This window comes from Protopterus annectens, chromosome 8.part1 (assembly GCF_019279795.1).
Source record: "Protopterus annectens isolate FY-2018-M chromosome 8.part1, PAN1.0, whole genome shotgun sequence".
Classification (NCBI taxonomy): Eukaryota; Metazoa; Chordata; order Ceratodontiformes; family Protopteridae; genus Protopterus; species Protopterus annectens.
In genome coordinates this window covers 407,278,754-407,299,979 of record NC_056742.1, presented here as the reverse complement: position 1 = coordinate 407,299,979, position 21,226 = coordinate 407,278,754, and the positions used below count along the sequence as shown (strand labels likewise).

The following is a 21,226-nucleotide window of genomic DNA, read 5'->3' as shown; positions in this document are numbered from 1 at the left end:
TAAATATAAATTTTCACACACCTTTATTTTTTCAGCCACCTAACCCTTCTGCCACAGCCATTTTTTTTAATTTTCACACACCTACACTTCCTACATTTCACTGCATCCCCTCACACCTACACCTATGTCATCAGCATCAACCCCCTTTCCCCCTATTTGTACATGGGGTCATGGTGCTATAACAATGACCATCACCAGGAACCAATGTTCATACCTCTGCTTCCATAAAAACAGATTGTTGTAAACAACAGCATCATATATATCCCGATTATGAACATCACACTCCACACTCTGTATTTCTTGCACAGTATCACAGTCATATTAATGCCATGTAAACATTCACATTTTAAATAAAAAAACAAAATGTTCAAAAAACATACTCTGTTGAGTCTTGCACATATTACATTAGGTGATATTCAGAAATGAACAACAAAGTGCGTGGTGATGCACATTAACGTATGTGATTCAGAGAAGCAAGAAGCATGATCACACTAGTGGAAAAATAGTGCAGTATACAAATATCACGCAATGATATGCATACGAGGGTCAACATGCTAATGAGAGCTGCTGCATACGCAAATGATGAAATCTAATATGGAGGGGTGATTCAGAAATGTATAAAATTAACACAGTCAGCTGCAGCAATGCTAGGGTCTTCCACTGTACAGCAGGTTCACTCCCATTATGATGCTAGAAACAGTGCCAATATTACCACGGCAGTATGTGCTGGCATTTGCCTTTTCAGCCAGTAAGTACAAAGTTGCATTCTGTTGCCCACTGCATCACAGACACGTCTGCCAGTCATTAACACACTATCAATTTCATGATCAGGACATCGTCAGCCACAACCACGTGGATAGAGACACCATGTGAGAATTAGTAAACATGTACTGCCCTTATGTAATCAAGGGGAATGTATGGAATGCCTATCCCAGTGTACACAAAGGTTTGCACCATCTTTGCTGTGGGGACTTCTCAGCATGTCTGACAGAGGACATGTTGGGGGTTTCATAGGCACTGACCTTGCAAACCCTACATCAGGTCCTTGATGTGATGTTTCAGTATGTGGCGGAGCACATCTAGTTTCCAAGGAAAGCAGAGGAGGAAGAACCACCAAAAGGTGTGCATTATATGATATGCTGAACATGTCATGTGAAATGCTGTGTTAGATGAATAAGATGCTGGAAACAAAATTACTGGCAGAAATGTTAACAACCTCAGATATGCAGATGATACCAATCTAATGGCCAAAACTGAGGAAGAACTGAAGGGTCTGTTGATGAAGGTGAAAGAAGAAAATGTCTTATGACCTATTCTTGTGCACCACAGGTGGAACACCTAGTGCTTCTGCTAGGCATCACCCAAGTAATGAGTCAGAAACACCTCCCCCCACCTTGGATTAGCTGGCCAGTAGCAGTTGCTCACTTCCATCTTCCCTGCAATCACCACCAGGCTCCCAAAATCACTAATCAAACACCTGAGTCAAAAGCGTATCACTTTATGTCATCGGAGCTGGGGCAACACCAGTCTTCAATGACATGATGAAATGGGGAGTTGCCTTCATCTGCTACCTGGTGCCCCCTCCATCCTCGTTGATATTCTTTGGCAACTGCTACTTTTAGCAGGGCTGCTTTCTCATATTAGTCTTTCTGGAAGAGAGCACCGTTGGCTTAATGCATGTTTAACAACTAGAGAACAGAGAAGGCCTCCTGTTCGGTTCCTCTTGAAAACCTTCAGTATGGGAATCCTCATGCAATCACTTTTTCCTGTTCCCACTGCAAATGTAACTGTTCAATCTCCATCTACAGAGTCAGAGATGGTCAAGGTTGGAATGGCTGTGAATCATACAGACATGATGGATTTTCAGTTCATGGGGTTCATAGGTTGTTACCAGGCAAACAACCACTAAGGCCCTCACAAGCCTTGCCACACACCCCAAACCCATTTGTATCTAGGGTATCATGGGTGTCTATATGGCATGTTAGCAGGGAAGTAACCAAGGGATCTGTAGGGAGGTGTTAGTTAGAATAATACTTCTCATGTTGACGGCCTCTGTCCATATGGGATGTGTGGGCCAGACTGAGGGTATATTTACAACTTCCCACCCAATTTAAGGTTTCATTTAAATATGGTTAGGAATGAACTCTGTTTTACATGGATGAGAAGCCTATTCCATACCACAAGGATCCTTTGTGGCACATGTCTCTCCAGCACAATCTACTTATATCACAAGCAAATTTCAGATCCCTGGACCTAGTGTTTCTGGTGCTGTTTGTTTTGTGCGTGTGCAACAGATCCATCAGGGCTGGGTCAGCAGGGCCAGGCAAAGAACCCCTCTCAGCAGCCTGTAGGAGACTGAATACAGAGACAGAGCCTTTAGGTGATCAGTGCAGGACAGGGTGTTCATGCCCTGAATTCTACCGATGAGAAACCTTTCTGGGAGATCCAACTGTTGCAAGTATCTGCTTAGGTACATGCCAAAGGGGAAGTTTTATGATGACAGGTCTGAAAAGGGCCAAATAGAGTGGTACTATAAGTTCCTAGGCCACGGATGCCAAACCCTTACCTATAAGTTGGGTGACAAGTCTAGCCCATCCTTGGCAAAGCAACGTGGTCTGCTGACCATGTCCTCCTATGCTGACAGACAACTGATCCCCTTGGAGTGATGCCAGAAACTACGCCAATTAATTATTTTATGCTTGTAATGTGGCATCATCCCTGGAGAAGGAAGAATGCTGGTCAATATAAGGCTCACACCTGACTGTGACAGATACTTTGAGAGACTCCTTTTGAAGACTCCTACTTTGAAACACGTCTCAGGTTATTTGCACCCACATGGATGATGACAGACACATACTGGTACCTGGGGTGCAATGACTTGAGTGCACACATGACATTGCAGATCTGGGCTCCAGATAGACAACTAACCTAGAACTTCTCCTTGACTAACCTGGTGAGTGAGGTATCTGTCTGCCATACAATGGAATCACCAATGACAAAAATCTTAGGTAAAGTATATGCTTGCCTTACGGGCTTTGCTGTTGGGAGACCACTCGGTGCAGGCTTATGTGAGATATTTAGCATTTCTTTTGGTGTGTGCTTTAGTGATTGGTAAAACAGCAGTGATGCAGTCAGGCAGCTTTGGAGGCCTTTGAAATTTGGGAAGGTTTCTGGCCCTAATCCTGACCACCTGACTGACAAGCATGCTTGTTGACATGACAACCTACTATGATTTCCTCCACAGGCATGTTCACTCCCACCCATACATGCTCCACGAAGGGTGTCATACAAATGGGTTTACAGAAGTCCCTGTCCTACACACTGTATACCATGCTCCGCTCCGTCTAAAAGATGTCAGCAATGCAGTGAGCTAGACTAATTGTCTTTACAGCGGGCAAGCTAGTATCAAGTCAATCACTCCCATTCTCCTTCACCCACTCCTCCAACACTTAGATCACAAGTCACTCTCAGACTGTCTGGGTCCTAGTCATCTCTATGCCATGGAGCCAACATTCTTCCCAAACAAACAAAATAAGCATTACGCAGATTAGGAACATTCTTGGATAGTACTATGTCTAGGTTTTCTTAAAACACAATTAAGTCTGCTCCCCTCCCCTCCTTGCTACACATACTCCATTAGTGCTACAGCAGCTACTAACTATACTGCAGATTAAGAACAACTGCTACTGCTGCACACTCGAGAAAGGGACATGGAGTACAAGGACGGCCCCTTTACTTTAGTAAGAGTAGGAATCAGACTCAGATGTGAAACACAGTTGGTCTATCTCGTTACTGTATGGTTTTCTATGGTGTGCTTTTCATATCCTCCACCACTGCCATTTAGTAATCCCACATTCCTCCTCCCCTTCAGAGATCTCATAATAATTCTGAATTGTCCTTAGGTGTACTGTATTAGCACATTTCTGAATACCACTCTAAAAAAAGCATTTGCCTTCCTTTCTTAAAGCTGTTTAGCTTAACCAGGAAAGACTACCTTCAGTGTCACAGACTATCCTGTTGAAATAAGGTTACGTTACTAGGGGCTCCACTCCACACCCCTACCCTACCCTCAATTCCCACCTACCACCACTAGCCATAGATTTAAACAACCACAACTCATTCCCACAAACACAGTCATAGTCAATCACAACACACAGCTAATATATAATCCTCAACCATAAGAAGCTAACATAATTCACTCTCTATTGATCTTCCACCAAGCTACGTAACTTATCCTTATTTACGACCCAAACATTTTAATCCATTACATCCTACTAGTAGTCATAGACTATAAATTAAAACGGACATTACCTAATGTGCTCCTAGTCACTCTACTCTACTTTCTTGCCTATCTCACCAACTATCAAACTTTCCCAATACAGAAATATACCTCACCAACCTATGCACCTCCACCCAATAAATTTGCAGCTCACCTCTTCCTTACAGTATCACCTACCCTCTACCACTCATCCACCACAGATCTATTCAGCTACAAATACATAAAACTAAACTATCCACAACAGGGAAAGTACAGTTTTGTACCTACCATAAATGTAGATGTTCGAGTGCTAATACAGCTGCAGTCATAACAGATGGGTTCTCCTTCTGTCAGGCAGGTCCTCGGTCGGCCGAATTCCAAAGTCTAGGTCCGGCGTCGGTTGTCGTCGCTTCTTTCCTGATGTCAGAGTGCCAGGGGTATAAAAGAACCAGCCGACGCCATTTTCTTCAGTTTTTCTTGCCCCAGATGTCAAGTGCCCCCAGAAGGAAGGCAATACATACATTTGTGTAATAAAGCAATGCAATGTAATCAAAAAACAGTAGTTGCAAGCAAATACACCATAAAAGAATACCCCAAGAGGGGAAGGAGGGAGGGAAAACTGTACTGCAGCTGTATTAGCACTCGAACATCTACATTTATGGTAGGTACAAAACTGTACTATGTTCATCGTGCATACAGCTGCAGTCATAACAGATGGGTAGAATCCCAAAGCTAAGAAAGGGGTGGTAGGCACTAGGTGGGAGTAGGAGGAGCCAGAATGCCCTGCAAGACTGCTGTGGCAAAGCCTGCTCTAGTTTTGGAGTATAATGGTAGGTGGTAGTGCTTGGAAAAGGTATGCACAGAACTCCAAGTGGCTGCTTCCAATATATCCTTGGTAGGAACTCCTCTGAGGAAAGCTGCAGAGGTAGCTGTGGCCCTTGTGGAGTGAGATCTGATGCCTGCAGGTACAGTCTTACCATGAAAAGAGTAACAAAAGCGTATGCAGTGGGCTATCCATTTTGAGATTGTCTGTTTGGAAATTGGTTTCCCTTGAGCTCCTACAGCACAGGACACAAAGAGCTGTTCTGATTTTCTGAAAGGGTTTGTTCTGTCCAAATAATAACGCAGCTGTGAATGTCCAAAGAATGTAGTAGTCTCTCCCCTTTGTTTTGAGGATTAGGGTAAAAGGTAGGTAAGTGTATAGCCTGATTCAAAGCTACCCTGGATACCACCTTTGGCATAAAGGACGGGTTGGTTCGTAAGGAAACTCTGTCCTGATGGAATATGATAAAAGGCTGCACAGCCATTAGGGCTTGTAGTTCCGATACCCTACGAGCTGAGGTGATAGCCAGAAGGAAAGCTGATTTCCGGGACAAATATTGCAAATCTGTTGAGGCAGCTGGCTCAAAAGGAGGCAGGGTCAGCTTTTCTAGTATGAAATTGAGATCCCAAGCAGGTACTGGTTGTTTCCTTGGGGGTTTTATATTCTTTGCCCCTCTGAGGAACTGTCTCAAGAGGGGGTGAGAGAACAAAGGTGGATCAGTGTTGTATTCTGCAGAAATGGCTGAGGCATGGATTTTGATGGAGGAGAAAGAAAGTCCACTGCTGAGCAGCTCAGCTAGGTACTGTAATATTTGAAGTAAATTCAGTTTTCCAGGATTCTGGCCCTTTTTCTCATTCCAGGCACAAAACCGCTTCCATTTTGCGGAGTAAGCTTTTCTGGTAGACGGCCTTCTGGCCTCCAAAATGACTTCCTGCACCTCCTTGGAGAGTAGGGTCTGCTGTGATGTTAAGGAATCTTCCATGCGGCAAGATTGAGTGTTTTCAGCTGACTGTGAAGAGTTTTGAAGTTGTGCTGAGTCAGAAGAGGTGGCATTCGAGGTAGGGTCCATGGAGGGGAATGCGTCAGGCTCCTCGGGAGTGGGTACCAGTGCTGTCTTGGCCAGTCTGGAGCAATGAGAATCATCTTTGGTCTGTCCGTTCTGGTTTTTAGTAGAACTTTGGGCAGTAGAGGAAGAGGTGGAAAGGCATAAACTGTCATTGTTGTCCAACTGAAAGAGAGAGCGTCCACTCTCCAGGCCTGTGGATGGAAGGTCCTTGAGCAGAATTTTGTCAATTGGTGATTTTTGTGGGAGGCAAAGAGATCCATGTCTGGCCTTCCCCATGCTTGAATTATCTCTGTAAAAACTTGAGGATGCAACTTCCATTCGTGTGGATCTGTCATATTCCTGCTTAGGTTGTCTGTCAGTGTGTTTTCCTTGCCTGGCAAGTACTGTGCTTGAAGTTCGATTTGTAATTCCAGGGCCCTGTTCCAAAGTGACATGGCCAGCCTGCACAGGGGGTATGAATGGGTTCCTCCCTGTTTGTTTATGTACCACATTACTGTGGTGTTGTCTGTCCTTATCAATAATTGACCTGGATGCAGAAGGTCTTTGAAAGCTGTAATAGCATTTGTTACTGCTAGCATTTCCTTTTGATTGATGTGAAGGTGCTTTTCTTTTTGGGACCATTTGCCCTGAATGCACCGATCTGTCATGTGTGCCCCCCAGGCGTAGTCCGAGGCATCTGTTGTGATGACTTGATTTGCTTGTGGCTTGCAGAATGGGAGACCTGTGTTTGTTTGACATGCTTGAGCCCACCACAGAAATTCCTTTTGAAGACATGGAATTAGTGGTATAATTGTTTCCAAAGTCTGGCTGTGTTGAGACCATAGGTTTTTCAGGTACCATTGAAGTTTCCTCATATGCAGCTTTGCACATGGGATTAGTAAGATGCAAGATGCCATGAATCCCAGAGCCTGCAGGATTTTCCTTGCAGTCAGCCTGGTGCAATTTGATAGTGCTCTGAAGTATTGAGTTAGTTGCCCCTGCTTCTCTGGCGTGAGGTAGGCCATCTGGGTGTTTGTGTCCAAGTTGGCACCCAGGAAAATTATTTTCCGAGAGGGTATTGGTTTTAATTTCTTTTTGTTGACTGTGTATCCCAGAGAATTCAACAACATTATTACATAAGCCAGATGTCTCAAAAGAATGTGCTTTCTGTCCGCTTGGATCAGGCAGTCGTCCAAATATGGGTATATTTTTATCCCTTGCAGTCTGCAGTAGGCAATTACTGATGCCAGGCATTTCGTGAATACTCTGGGCGCAGTAGATAAGCCAAAGGGCAATGCACAGAATTGATAATGGGTTGAACCTGCAAGAAATCTGAGGTATCTTCTGCAATTTTGTCTGATTGGGACATGCAGGTATGCCTCCTTGAGGTCCAATGTTACCAGCCAAGACTCCTTGCCCAGCATTGGAAGAAGCTGCTGTAGAGTGAGCATCTTGAATTTTGGCAGTAGAAATGTGTTTAGAATGGATAGGTCCAAAATAGGTCTCCAATCTTTTCCCTTCCTTGGTACCAGGAATAGTCTGAAATAAAAACCTTGACCTTGTTCGTGCGTAGGTACCTCTTGAATAGCTTTCATGTCTATGAGATCTGTAATTTGTCTTTGTGCCTCTGCCCTTTGATTGTGTGGCAGGTTTGGCATGCCCCTCATTTTTGGAAGGGTGTGAAAATGGAATCTGTAGCCTCTGTTTATAATGTCCAAGATCCATTTGTCTTTTGTGACAATATGCCAATTTTCTGAAAATAATGCCAGTTTTCCGCCTAAGGGTGCTGCCATTTGAGTCTTGCTTGGCATGCAAAGGGGAAAGTCATTGGAATTGCTTTCTGAATGGTTGTGAGTTATCCTCAGCACCTCTTTGTGTAGGAGCTTGCCATTGTCTGCCTCTAAACGATCCTTGGTATTGCCCTCTGCCTCTCGGGCGCCTGTATCTACCCCTTTGGGGTCTGTCCGTGGCTGGAAAGGACCAATTTTTGGAAGGCCAATTTCTACTGAAACGTGGGGGTTGTACATGTAGAAAATCTTTCACAGTTTGCATTGATTTAGCCTTTTCCTCCATTTTCCTTAATACCTCCTCAGCATTAGCACCAAATAATACATCCTTTTGTAGAGGGGCATCTAGTATTTTCGCTTTAACATGATCAGGCAAGGTTTGTTCCTTCAGCCAGGCATGCCTATGTATGACTGATCCTGTAAAAGCAGCTCTACATGAGGCCTCTAGAGCATCAAAACCACATTGTAAGGTATGTTTACCCACTTGCTCTGCACTATGCTTCAAATCCTGTAACTCCTTCAAGTCTGGTTGTTCAGGTTGTGACATTTTACTTTTCAATTGTGATAACAGAAACTGTTGGTACTTTAGCATATGGAACTGACAGTTTAATGCTCTCATGGTTAAGGTAGCCGAGGTATATACCTTTTTTCCCCACCTTTCTAGGGATCTGGAATCTCTCTCAGAAGGTAAAGGATTTTTAGCAGTGGAGGCCTTAATTCCCTTGGGGCCCTGTGAGATGGTTTCTGGGTCAGCAGCATGGCTTTTGTATAAAAAAAGGTGTGAATCAGCAACCCTGTAGTACCTGTCAGGCTTGACTGGGGCTGGAGGTAGAGAATCCGGGTTAAGGCAGGCCTCCGAGTACACATCATCTAGTATGTCCAAGACAGGAGGTATAGCCAGAGGCCTGTGTTGAGGTAGCAAGAGAAATTCCCTAAGCCTTTTCTTGGAATCTGAATAATCTTGGCCTTCCCAGTGGAAGTGCTCTCTTAAGGTATGCAAAGTTTCCCCAAATGAGAAATCCTCTGGGGGGGGGAGACAGAGGGAATGGACTCCTCTGCATCAGAATCTTCAAAAGGGGAGTAAGAATGTTCCTGATCATCAGAGTGCTCTGAAATAATGGAGCCTTGATCAGAGGAGGGGGATTCTTCCTCCACTCTGGGCCTTTTGTCCGGGGTTGAGAGCCCCTGATAAGAGTAATTAAATCCTCAGCCATTTTAAGCATCTGTTTTTTAGGCATGGGGCCTGTGGATGGGCCCTGTGTAGCTTGTCTCAGAGTGCATGGCTGCTTTAGACTTAGTGAAAGCCTTGATGGAAAAAGAAGAGGAAGGTCTGAAGACACCTTGAGAGGAGGTGGACCTGTCCACATTTTGAAATTCACCGCCAAGCGTGGCTTCGGTATCTGTAGTCGGGGTGTGGGCCGAGGAGCCTGCGACCTCGGGCACAGGAGACACTGCCAATGAAGCGTCGTCGATAGTCAGGGGCTGCGTAGGTGCCTCGCTGAGAACTGGACCACGTGTAGTCGGCTTTGGCGTGGTGTCGGTAGAGGCCGCGGACTTCGTGAGTCGGTCCTTATCTTTGCGCTTTTTAGACAAAATTGGAGTCGGAGAATCCGACGACATAATATAGTTAAATGTTTTGCCAAAATAAGGCTGGGCGAACTCCGCCCAATGCTTAATGGTGCGTTTGTTGAATGTAGCACAAAAGCGACAGACCGAGACATCGTGGTCTGGGCCTAAACAAGGTATACAGAGGGAATGAAAATCCTTATGCGGTATTTGCTTCCCACAAGAAATACAATTATTAACTTTGTCTGACATCGGTCTGAGGCAAGAAAAGTTTCCCCAACGGGGTACTTAGCTTTAAAGAAGACTTCGGTTGCAAAATTTTCGTAATTTCAGGAGCTGGCCGACCGGCACTTGCGAACTGCTTCTGCTTCGGGCACCGTGCGGCAAGAAAGACTGAAGAAAATGGCTTTGGCTGGTTCTTTTATACCCCTGGCACTCTGACGTCAGGGAAGAAGCGACGACAACCGACACCGGACCTAGACTTTGGAATTCGGCCGACCGAGGACCCGCCTGACGGCAGGAGAACCCATCTGTTATGACTGCAGCTGTATGCACGATGAACATCCAATACAACTAAAGTAAAAGCCTATTTGCTTATACACTTTCTTGCACAAAAAATCCACTCAATTAATCAGTAGTCATTCTTCCAAACCCTGACCCCCTACATCAGCAACTCTACCCTAACCAACCCACACCTAATGCCCACACTACTAACACACATTTATCCTCCAAGCATAACTTCCATTTGTTAAATATGTACCGGAGATGCACGTGTAATACATTCCATGACTTCCATGCCTACCTTGCTGACCACTCCCCCAATATAGTCTTTGCCACAGAAACCTGGCTAAAACCAGAAACAGTTGATAATGACTTCACCCCTCCAAGACTTAAATAAATCTGCATTGATAGGAAAAACAAGCAAGAAGGAGATATAGCAATTCTCTATAAAAACTCCCTAAACATAACCTTACTTAAACAAGCGATCCCAACATTTAACAATGCGGAGATCATTTTAGCAACACTAAACATTAATAGAAAAAACATATCTCAACTTTATACCACCCACCAGGTACCATCAATACTATCAAAAATCTCCCTCACTGCATATCTCATAACGTGTAATATGAAACCCTCATCCTAGGAGACAGACAGGCAGCTTATAAACAGTACTGCCACAAAAGAATCCATAAATTTATATGCCTTTTACGCAATGAATTTCTTCCTCCACTATAATAAACTCCAAAAACTCTAGCAGGCAGTCAACTTTAGAATGGGAACTCACCAATACACTTTGTGACATCCGGCCAATACCTCACTGGACTGCCAACAATTAATGACGTCCCTTACTATCCTGTGTCAGTAACTAAGGAGCTTCAACCCTCACTACCGAATCCAATACGAGACTGTGAAATACTACTTCTGTTTAAGTGACAGTTTTCCCCTAAGAGCACAAAAGGAACATGCTCTATTTTCCTGGGACTGGACTATATACCTCTGTCCACCCAAATGTAATTTCTTATTACACACTTCAGAGCAAATTGTCCCAGTTTAAGACCTCTGATACACTCAACACTCAAAGTAAATTTAAATCTCACACATCCAAACACTTCTGGGAAAGCCAGACACAGATTTCCAGCTGTTTCTCTCTCCCAAAATAATACAATAATGATGCCATCAATCAGAGGGTTTCATGCCCTTCTAAAGGGGTGTCCAATTAAGAAAATTAATTATCAAAATAAATGATAGCTGTGACCTGTGGAGTATCAAACAGGTAGACGCACTCTCTAATTTCTAAAGAAAAAACAATGGGTTCCAGCCACAATGTAAAGTAATAAGAAACATTTAATAATAAGAAAAAATGATTACACAATTGTAAATCAATAACTCTCAATAAATACCAGAATTCAATCACCAGAAATGTAAAATAAAACTGCAGGATAGGAGTCCGTTACTCTAGAAAATCTCTATCTTAACTAAGCTTTCCTTATCTAACTAAAGAATACTGCCCCTGATCTACTCTAAGATTTAACAGCATAGCCAAGGCAAGCTTACAGTTTAGTAAGTTCTCTTTTCTTGGTGTCCACTGACTGCTCAGTACTTGACAAACTGCAGTTTCAATTGTCTAATTTCAAAATGTAACAGCTGTTTAAAATTTTCTTTTTAAAAATCTCTTAGCAACCAGGAACATTCGAATGACATCACTCACTGTTCGGCTGATTCTCCACAGTTCATAATTTAGAATGTTCCTCTAAAACATACACAGTTAGAAACGTTATCAAAGCAGTGATAGATTATTTAAACAAACATTCTGTTTAAATCTGAAAATATTCAATGTTTTAAAACTTATTTACATTTTCACAATTAGGCATGCTGGCATACAATACAAGTTAGTCTGAGAACATGCACAAAATGCCTGCCAGACTGAACAAAGTATCTGCAGTTGGCTGTCTACCAGATATAAGTGTTCACCTGCCAACATATGCTATTATAAGCTATAACAGCCAAGGCAAACAAATTCTATAAAACCAAATATGAAATTTAACCAAGTTCAACAAAGACTCCTTTATTAAAACACTATTTCATTATAACTGAAATATAACAAAAGCTATGTCTCCAGATTCTGCAGTCTCCCACTTAAAGGATGTTGTCCTAAAAATCCTTAAAGACTTAGCCTCAATCTGCAGTAAGAGTCAAATCCAACCCTGCATCATAGCTAACTAAGGAAACAAAATAACTAATGTCAGAACATGACAAAGCATGTAATGAAAACTGTAAACATAACACTCAAAACTCAATAAATGTATCTAGGCACCTAAGAAACTTTAATGAACTCCATATCAAACTAAACAAACAAACCTACTATAATAACCTTCAACCAAATCCAAAGATAAAAAAATCCTAAACTTCCACTGCAACCCAGCCAAACTAACACACCTTCCCCAACAGTCAGTAATTGCAGTGAATCAATCTCCTCTCAGTTCAACTACGTTATAGAGATTGTACTATCCTTCATTAACACAGACCCCGTCACTTCCATCTCTCCCATCAACAAATCCAAATCTCTCCTATCACTTCATTCTCACCCCTGTATCTACCTCTAATATAAAAAAGCTTCTACTCAAACTGAAACCCACCACCTTAGCTGCTGACTTGCATCAGAGTATCTAAAAATAATTTCTGATGCCAGTGCTTACTCCATCTCTATACTGGCAGATAGGTCCACATCCGAACAATATGCTCCTGCCATCTGGAAACATTCCTACATTATTCCATTACACAAAGCAGGTACAACTGACTTTAACAATTATAGACCCATAGCTATCCACTCCCCATTTTCAAAAATCCTTGAAAAGTATATCCACTCAACTCATACTACATCTCAGCTCCAATAACCAACTCTCCAAAATGTACAGTTTTGTACCTACCATAAATGTAGATGTTCGAGTGCTAATACAGCTGCAGTAATCACAGATGGGTTTTGCTCCTCAGGAGTGGGTACCAGTGCTGTCTTGGCCAGTCTGGAGCAATAAGAATCATCTTTGGTCTGTCCGTTCTGGTTTTAGTAGAACTTTGGGCAGTAGAGGAAGAGGTGGAAAGGCATAAACTGTCATTGTTGTCCAACTGAAAGAGAGAGCGTCCACTCTCCAGGCCTGTGGATGGAAGGTCCTTGAGCAGAATTTTGTCAATTGGTGATTTTTGTGGGAGGCAAAGAGATCTATGTCTGGCCTTCCCCATGCTTGAATTATCTCTGTAAAAACTTGAGGATGCAACTTCCATTCGTGTGGATCTGTCATATTCCTGCTTAGGTTGTCTGCCAGTGTGTTTTCCTTGCCTGGCAAGTACTGTGCTTGAAGTTCGATTTGTAATTCCAGGGCCCTGTTCCAAAGTGACATGGCCAGCCTGCACAGGGGGTATGAATGGGTTCCTCCCTGTCTGTTTATGTACCACATTACTGTGGTGTTGTCTGTCCTTATCAATAATTGACCTGGATGCAGAAGGTCTTTGAAAGCTGTAATAGCATTTGTTACTGCTAGCATTTCCTTTTGATTGATGTGAAGGTGCTTTTCTTTTTGGGACCATTTGCCCTGAATGCACCGATCTGTCATGTGTGCCCCCCAGGCGTAGTCCGAGGTGTCTGTTGTGATGACTTGATTTGCTTGTGGCTTACAGAATGGGAGACCTGTGTTTGTTTGACATGCTTGAGCCCACCACAGAAATTCCTTTTGAAGACATGGAATTAGTGGTATAATTGTTTCCAAAGTCTGGCTGTGTTGAGACCATAGGTTTTTCAGGTACCATTGAAGTTTCCTCATATGCAGCTTTGCACATGCGATTAGTAAGATGCAAGATGCCATGAATCCCAGAGCCTGCAGGATTTTCCTTGCAGTCAGCCTGGTGCAATTTGATAGTGCTCTGAAGTACTGAGTTAGTTGCCCCTGCTTCTCTGGCATGAGGTAGGCCATCTGGGTGTTTGTGTCCAAGTTGGCACCGAGGAAAATTATTTTCCGAGAGGGTATTGGTCTTAATTTCTTTTTGTTGACTGTGTATCCCAGAGAATTCAACAACATTATTACATAAGCCAGATGTCTCAGAAGAATGTGCTTGCTGTCCGCTTGGATCAGGCAGTCGTCCAAATATGGGTATATTTGTATCCCTTGCAGTCTGCAGTAGGCAATTACTGATGCCAGGCATTTCTTGAATACTCTGGGCGCAGTAGATAAGCCAAAGGGCAATGCACAGAATTGATAATGGGTTGAACCTGCAAGAAATCTGAGGTATCTTCTGCAATTTTGTCTGATTGGGACATGCAGGTATGCCTCCTTGAGGTCCAATGTTACCAGCCAAGACTCCTTGCCCAGCATGGGAAGAAGCTGCTGTAGAGTGAGCATCTTGAATTTTAGTGCAGTAGAAATGTGTTTAGGATGGATAGGTCCAAAATAGGTCTCCAATCTTTTCCCTTCCTTGGTACCAGGAATAGTCTGGAATAAAACCTTGACCTTGTTCGTGCGTAGGTACCTCTTGAATAGCTTTCATGTCTATGAGATCTGTAATTTGTCTCTGTGCCTCTGCCCTTTGATTGTGTGGCAGGTTTGGCATGCCCCTCATTTTTGGAAGGGTGTGAAAATGGAATCTGTAGCCTCTGTTTATAATGTCCAAGATCCATTTGTCTTTTGTGACAATATGCCAATTTTCTGAAAATAATGCCAGTTTTCCGCCTAAGGGTGCTGCCATTTGAGTCTTGCTTGGCATGCAAAGGGGAAAGTCATTGGGCTTGCTTTCTGAATGGTTGTGAGTTATCCTCAGCACCTCTTTGTGTAAGAGCTTGCCATTGTCTGCCTCTAAACGATCCTTGGTATTGCCCTCTGCCTCTCGGGCGCCTGTATCTACCCCTTTGGGGTCTGTCCGTGGCTGGAAAGGACCAATTTTTGGAAGGCCAATTTCTACTGAAACGTGGGGGTTGTACCTGTAGAAAATCTTTCACAGTTTGCATTGATTTAGCCTTTTCCTCCATTTTCCTTAATACCTCCTCAGCATTAGCACCAAATAATACATCCTTTTGTAGAGGGGCATCTAGTAATTTCGCTTTAACATGATCTGGCAAGGTTTGTTCCTTCAGCCAGGCATGCCTACGTATGACTGATCCTGTAACAGCAGCTCTACATGAGGCCTCTAGAGCATCAAAACCACATTGTAAGGTATGTTTACCCACTTGCTCTGAACTATGCTTCAAATCCTGTAACTCCTTCAAGTCTGGTTGTTCAGGTTGTGACATTTTACTTTTCAATTGTGATAACAGAAACTGTTGGAACTTTAGCATATGCAACTGACAGTTTAATGCTCTCATGGTTAAGGTAGCCGAGGTATATACCTTTTTTCCCCACCTTTCTAGGGATCTGGAATCTCTCTCGGAAGGTAAAGGATTTTTAGCAGTGGAGGCCTTAATTCCCTTGGGGCCCTGTGAGATGGTTTCTGGGTCAGCAGCATGGCTTTTGTATAAAAAAAGGTGTGAGTCAGGAACCCTGTAGTACCTGTCAGGCTTGACTGGGGCTGGAGGTAGAGAATCTGGGTTAAGGCAGGCCTCCGAGTACACATCATCTAGTATGTCCAAAACAGGAGGTATAGCCAGAGGCCTGTGTTGAGGTAGCAAGAGAAATTCCCTAAGCCTTTTCTTGGAATCTGAATAATCTTGGCCTTCCCAGTGGAAGTGCTCTCTTAAGGTATGCAAAGTTTCCCCAAATGAGAAATCCTCTGGGGGGGAGACAGAGGGAATGGACTCCTCTGCATCAGAATCTTCAAAAGGGGAGTAAGAATGTTCCTGATCATCAGAGTGCTCTGAAATAATGGAGCCTTGATCAGAGGAGGGGGATTCTTCCTCCACTCTGGGCCTTTTGTCCGGGGGGGGGGGTTGAGAGCCCCTGATAAGAGTAATTAAATCCTCAGCCATTTTAAGCATCTGTTTTTTAGGCATGGGGCCTGTGGATGGGCCCTGTGTAGCTTGTCTCTTAGAGTGCATGGCTGCTTTAGACTTGGTGAAAGCCTTGATGGAAAAAGAAGAGGAAGGTCTGAAGACACCTTGAGAGGAGGTGGACCTGTCCACATTTTGAAATTCAACGCCAAGCGTGGCTTCGGTATCTGTAGTCGGGGTGTGGGCCGAGGAGCCTGCGACCTCGGGCACAGGAGACACCGCCAATGAAGCGTCGTCGGTAGTCAGGGGCTGCGTAGGTGCCTCGCTGAGAACCGGACCACGTGTAGTCGGCTTTGGCGTGGTGTCGGTAGAGGCCGCGGACTTCGTGAGTCGGTCCTTATCTTTGCGCTTTTTAGACAAAATTGGAGTCGGAGAATCTGACGACATAATATAGTTAAATAAACACAACGCTTCACCTCACTCGAGCACCAAAGCCAGGATAGTCGCTATTAGTACAGCTGTTCTTATAGTTGTATTTAAACGAATACTGGAAACTTTCCACAAAGACGTTTTATTTCACTTTGAAGTGTGCAAATATAATCATACACTTTTCGTCAGGGCTCCTGCCCCAACTTCATCAGAAACAACAACCCTTTTAAAAATATGCCTTTATATAGTCCATCTGAGCATCATTATCCAATATAATTAATTGATTGATGAATTTAAATTAATTTAATACAATTGACTCCAACATAAATATTAAAAATCAATGTATAAAAAGCATGAATACAGCCAGCGTTTTGAATCAGTATTAATCACAACAATTAAAACACAAAATTAAAACCATATTTAAACTATGTTAAGGCACTCTTGAACCAATACGTGAACCTTCCTTACCAACATATTTCCTTTAATATTTCACTCACTAAATAATAACAATTGTATGTATACAAATAAAACCATTCTAACCTAATTCTAATATATTGTATAAACGCTTTAATAAATAATAAAGCATATTAAAGCATAATAAAGAAATGACATGTACATACACGACCTCTACCAACCAAATCATTTTAAACTACTTCAAAGACACTTCTAGGGACACTTTTAGTTAATAAATGTCAATATTGGTACCTTTAAATTATTATACTGTACATCTATACTCATAACTTAAATGATAGGCGTACTGAACCCAATATTAACAATAATAATGTTACTAAATAAGTGTTGTGTATAAAAAAAAAAAACAATAAATGTTAAAAAATCAATAAATATTAATAAATATAATAAATATTAATAAATATTAATAAATGGTGAATAGTAATACAAAAACATCATTACTAAAATGTAATATTTAAAATTTAATAAAATTTAATTTAATTAAAATGGTTTTAGTATGTAGTAAGAAATTATCTTAAGAGGACTTCACCTTTCTAAGTTTTTTAATCTGAGAATACATTTAATGGAACACATCTCATTTAGACCTGGAAATCTGACAGCATTAGTTCTAAGTTGCCAAAGCAATTCTATTTTTTCTAAAAATAAACTTTCATTTCCTCCTCTACCATCTGAGTTAACTTGATCTATAACTCTAAATTTAAAGCTATGGGTCGGAAACATGTCAATATGTCTAGCCAAGGCGTTCTCCATTTTCTTGACGTTAATGTTATAAATATGTTCTTTAATTCTATCAACCAATTTCCTATCAGTCTTTCCTATGTAGAACGCCTGGCATAACTGGCATTTCGCTAGATAGACAACTTGTTTACTGTTGCAACTATACTTTAATGTTGATCTATACTCTCTTTTATTTATTACAAATTTACTTCCTTCTTCTATGTACTTGCAACAATTACACATAGAACATTTCGACATGCCTCTTTTAGTTGTTGGCAACACATTTTTCTTTTGTAGGATTTCTTTTAAATTCATCCCACGTTTAAACACCATCTTGGGTTTACTTGGCAACAATTCACTAAAAAATTTGTCATTCATCAAGTATTCCCAATTCTTTGCAACTATGTTCAATATTAATTTTGAATCCAAGTTGTATGTGCAAATAAAGTTACACCCAAATGAGTCATCCACTTTTTCCTTTACAGTAGTATTAAATTCTACCATCATCACATCCCTTTCTTGCCTCATTGCTACTCCTAACTTCAAGATGGGGACATATAAACCTTCCATTCTTTTAAATTTCACTTCTGTAAGTATCTCTTTTAAAAACTCAAGAGGGTAGCCCCTTAATGTGAAAAAATTTAGAATGAATTCACACTCCAGGTCTAAATGAGATGTGTTCCATTAAATGTATTCTCAGATTAAAAAACTTAGAAAGGTGAAGTCCTCTTAAGGTAATTTCTTACTACATACTAAAACCATTTTAATTAAATTAAATTTTATTAAATTTTAAATATTAAATTTTAGTAATGATGTTTTTGTATTACTATTCACCATTTATTAATATTTATTAATATTTATTATATTTATTAATATTTATTGATTTTTTAACATTTATTGATTTTTTACACACAACACTTATGTAGTAACATTATTATTGTTAATATTGGGTTCAGTACACCTATCATTTAAGTTATGAGTATAGATGTACAGTATAATAATTTAAAGGTACCAATATTGACATTTATTAACTAAAAGTGTCCCTAGAAGTGTCTTTGAAGTAGTTTAAAATGATTTGGTTGGTAGAGGTCGTGTATGTACATATCATTTCTTTATTATGCTTTAATATGCTTTATTATTTATTAAAGCGTTTATACAATATATTAGAATTAGGTCAGAATGGTTTTATTTGTATTCGTATACATACACTTGTTATTATTTATTATTTAGTGAGTGAAATATTAAAGGAAATATGTTGGTAAGGAAGGTTCACGTATTGGTTCAAGAGTGCCTTAACATAGTTTAAATATGGTTTTAATTTTGTGTTTTAATTGTTGTGATTAATACTGATTCAAAACGCTGGCTGTATTCATGCTTTTTATACATTGATTTTTCATATTTATGTTGGAGTCAATTGTATTAAATTAATTTAAATTCATCAATCAATTAATTATATTGGATAATGATGCTCAGATGGACTATATAAAGGCATATTTTTAAAAGGGTTGTTGTTTCTGATGAAGTTGGGGCAGGAGCCCTGACGAAAAGTGTATGATTATTTGCACACTTCAAAGTGAAATAAAACGTCTTTGTGGAAAGTTTCCAGTATTCGTTTAAATACAACTATAAGAACAGCTGTACTAATAGCGACTATCCTGGCTTTGGTGCTCGAGTGAGGTGAAGCGTTGTGTTTAGTCAAGGTTTCGTTTATTTTATAATATAGTTAAATGTTTTGCCAAAATAATGCTGGGCAAACTCTGCCCAACGCTTAATGGTGCGTTTGTTGAATGTAGCACAAAAGCGACAGACCGAGACGGCGTGGTCTGGGCCTAAACAAGGTATACAGAGGGAATGAAAATCCTTATGCGGTATTTGCTTCCCACAAGAAATACAATTATTAACTTTGTCTGACATCGGTCTGAGGCAAGAAAAGTTTCTCCAACGGGGTACTTAGCTTTAAAAAAGACTTTGGTTGCAAAATTTTCGTAATTTCAGGAGCTGGCCGACTGGCACTTGCGAACTGCTTCTGCTTCGGGCACCGCGCGGCAAGAAAGACTGAAGAAAATGGCGTTGGCTGGTTCTTTTATACCCCTGGCACTCTGACGTCAGGGAAGAAGCGACGACAACCGACGCCGGACCTAGACTTTGGAATTCGGCCGACCGAGGACCCGCCTGACGGCAGGAGAACCCATCTGTTATGACTGCAGCCGTATGCATGATGAACATCCAATACAACTAAAGTAAAAGCCTATTTGCTTATACACTTTCTTGCACAAAAAATCCACTCAATTAATCAGTAGTCATTCTTCCAAACCCTGACCCCCTACATCAGCAACTCTACCCTAACCAACCAACACCTAATGCCCACACTACTAACACGCATTTATCCTCCAAGCATAACTTCCATTTGTTAAATATGAACCGGAGATGCACATGTAATACATTCCATGACTTCCATGCCTACCTTGCTGACCACTCCCCCAATATAGTCTTTGCCACAGAAACCTGGCTAAAACCAGAAACAGTTGATAATGACTTCACCCCTCCAAGACTTAAATAAATCTGCACTGATAGGAAAAACAAGCAAGAAGGAGATATAGCAATTCTCTATAAAAACTCCCTAAACATAACCTTACTTAAACAAGCGATCCCAACATTTAACAATGCGGAGATCATTTTAGCAACACTAAACATTAATAGAAAAAACATATCTCAACTGTATACCACCCACCAGGTACCATCAATACTATCAAAAATCTCCCTCACTGCATATCTCATAACGTGTAATATGAAACCCTCATCCTAGGAGACAGACTGGCAGCTTATAAACAGTACTGCCACAAAAGAATCCATAAATTTATATGCCTTTTACGCAATGAATTTCTTCCTCCACTATAATAAACTCCAAAAACTCTAGCAGGCAGTCAACTTTAGAATGGGAACTCACCAATACACTTTGTGACGTCCGGCCAATACCTCACTGGACTGCCAACAATTAATGACGTCCCTTACTATCCTGTGTCAGTAACTAAGGAGCTTCAACCCTCACTACCGAATCCAATACGAGACTGTGAAATACTACTTCTGTTTAAGTGACAGTTTTCCCCTAAGAGCACAAAAGGAACATGCTCTATTTTCCTGGGACTGGACTATATACCTCTGTCCACCCAAATGTAATTTCTTATTACACACTTCAGAGCAAATTGTCCCAGTTTAAGACCTCTGATACACTCAACACTCAAAGTAAATTTAAATCTCACACATCCAAACACTTCTGGGAAAGCCAGACACAGATTTCCAGCTGTTTCTCTCTCCCAAAATAATACAGTAAAGATGCTATCAATCAGAGGGTTTCATGCCCTTCTAAAGGGGTGTCCAATTAAGAAAATTAATTATCAAAATAAATGATAGCTGTGACCTGTGGAGTATCAAACAGGTAGAAGCACTCTCTAATTTCTAAAGAAAAAACACTGGGTTCCAGCCACAATGTAAAGTAATAAGAAACATTTAATAATAAGGAAAAATGATTACACAATTGTAAATCAATAACTCTCAATAAATACCAGAATTCAATCACCAGAAATGTAAAATAAAACTGCAGGATAGGAGTCCGTTACTCTAGAAAATCTCTATCTTAACTAAGCTTTCCTTATCTAACTAAAGAATACTGCCCCTGATCTACTCTAAGATTTAACAGCATAGCCAAGGCAAGCTTACAGTT

General features: G+C 41.2%; 1 protein-coding gene across 2 annotated transcripts in view; it reads right to left on the bottom strand.

The window, feature by feature from the left end:
- HEATR3 (HEAT repeat containing 3) overlaps positions 1–21,226 on the bottom strand; it is a 603,471-nt gene that overhangs the window by 253,114 nt on the left and 329,131 nt on the right. The gene's annotated exons all lie outside the window — the stretch shown is intronic.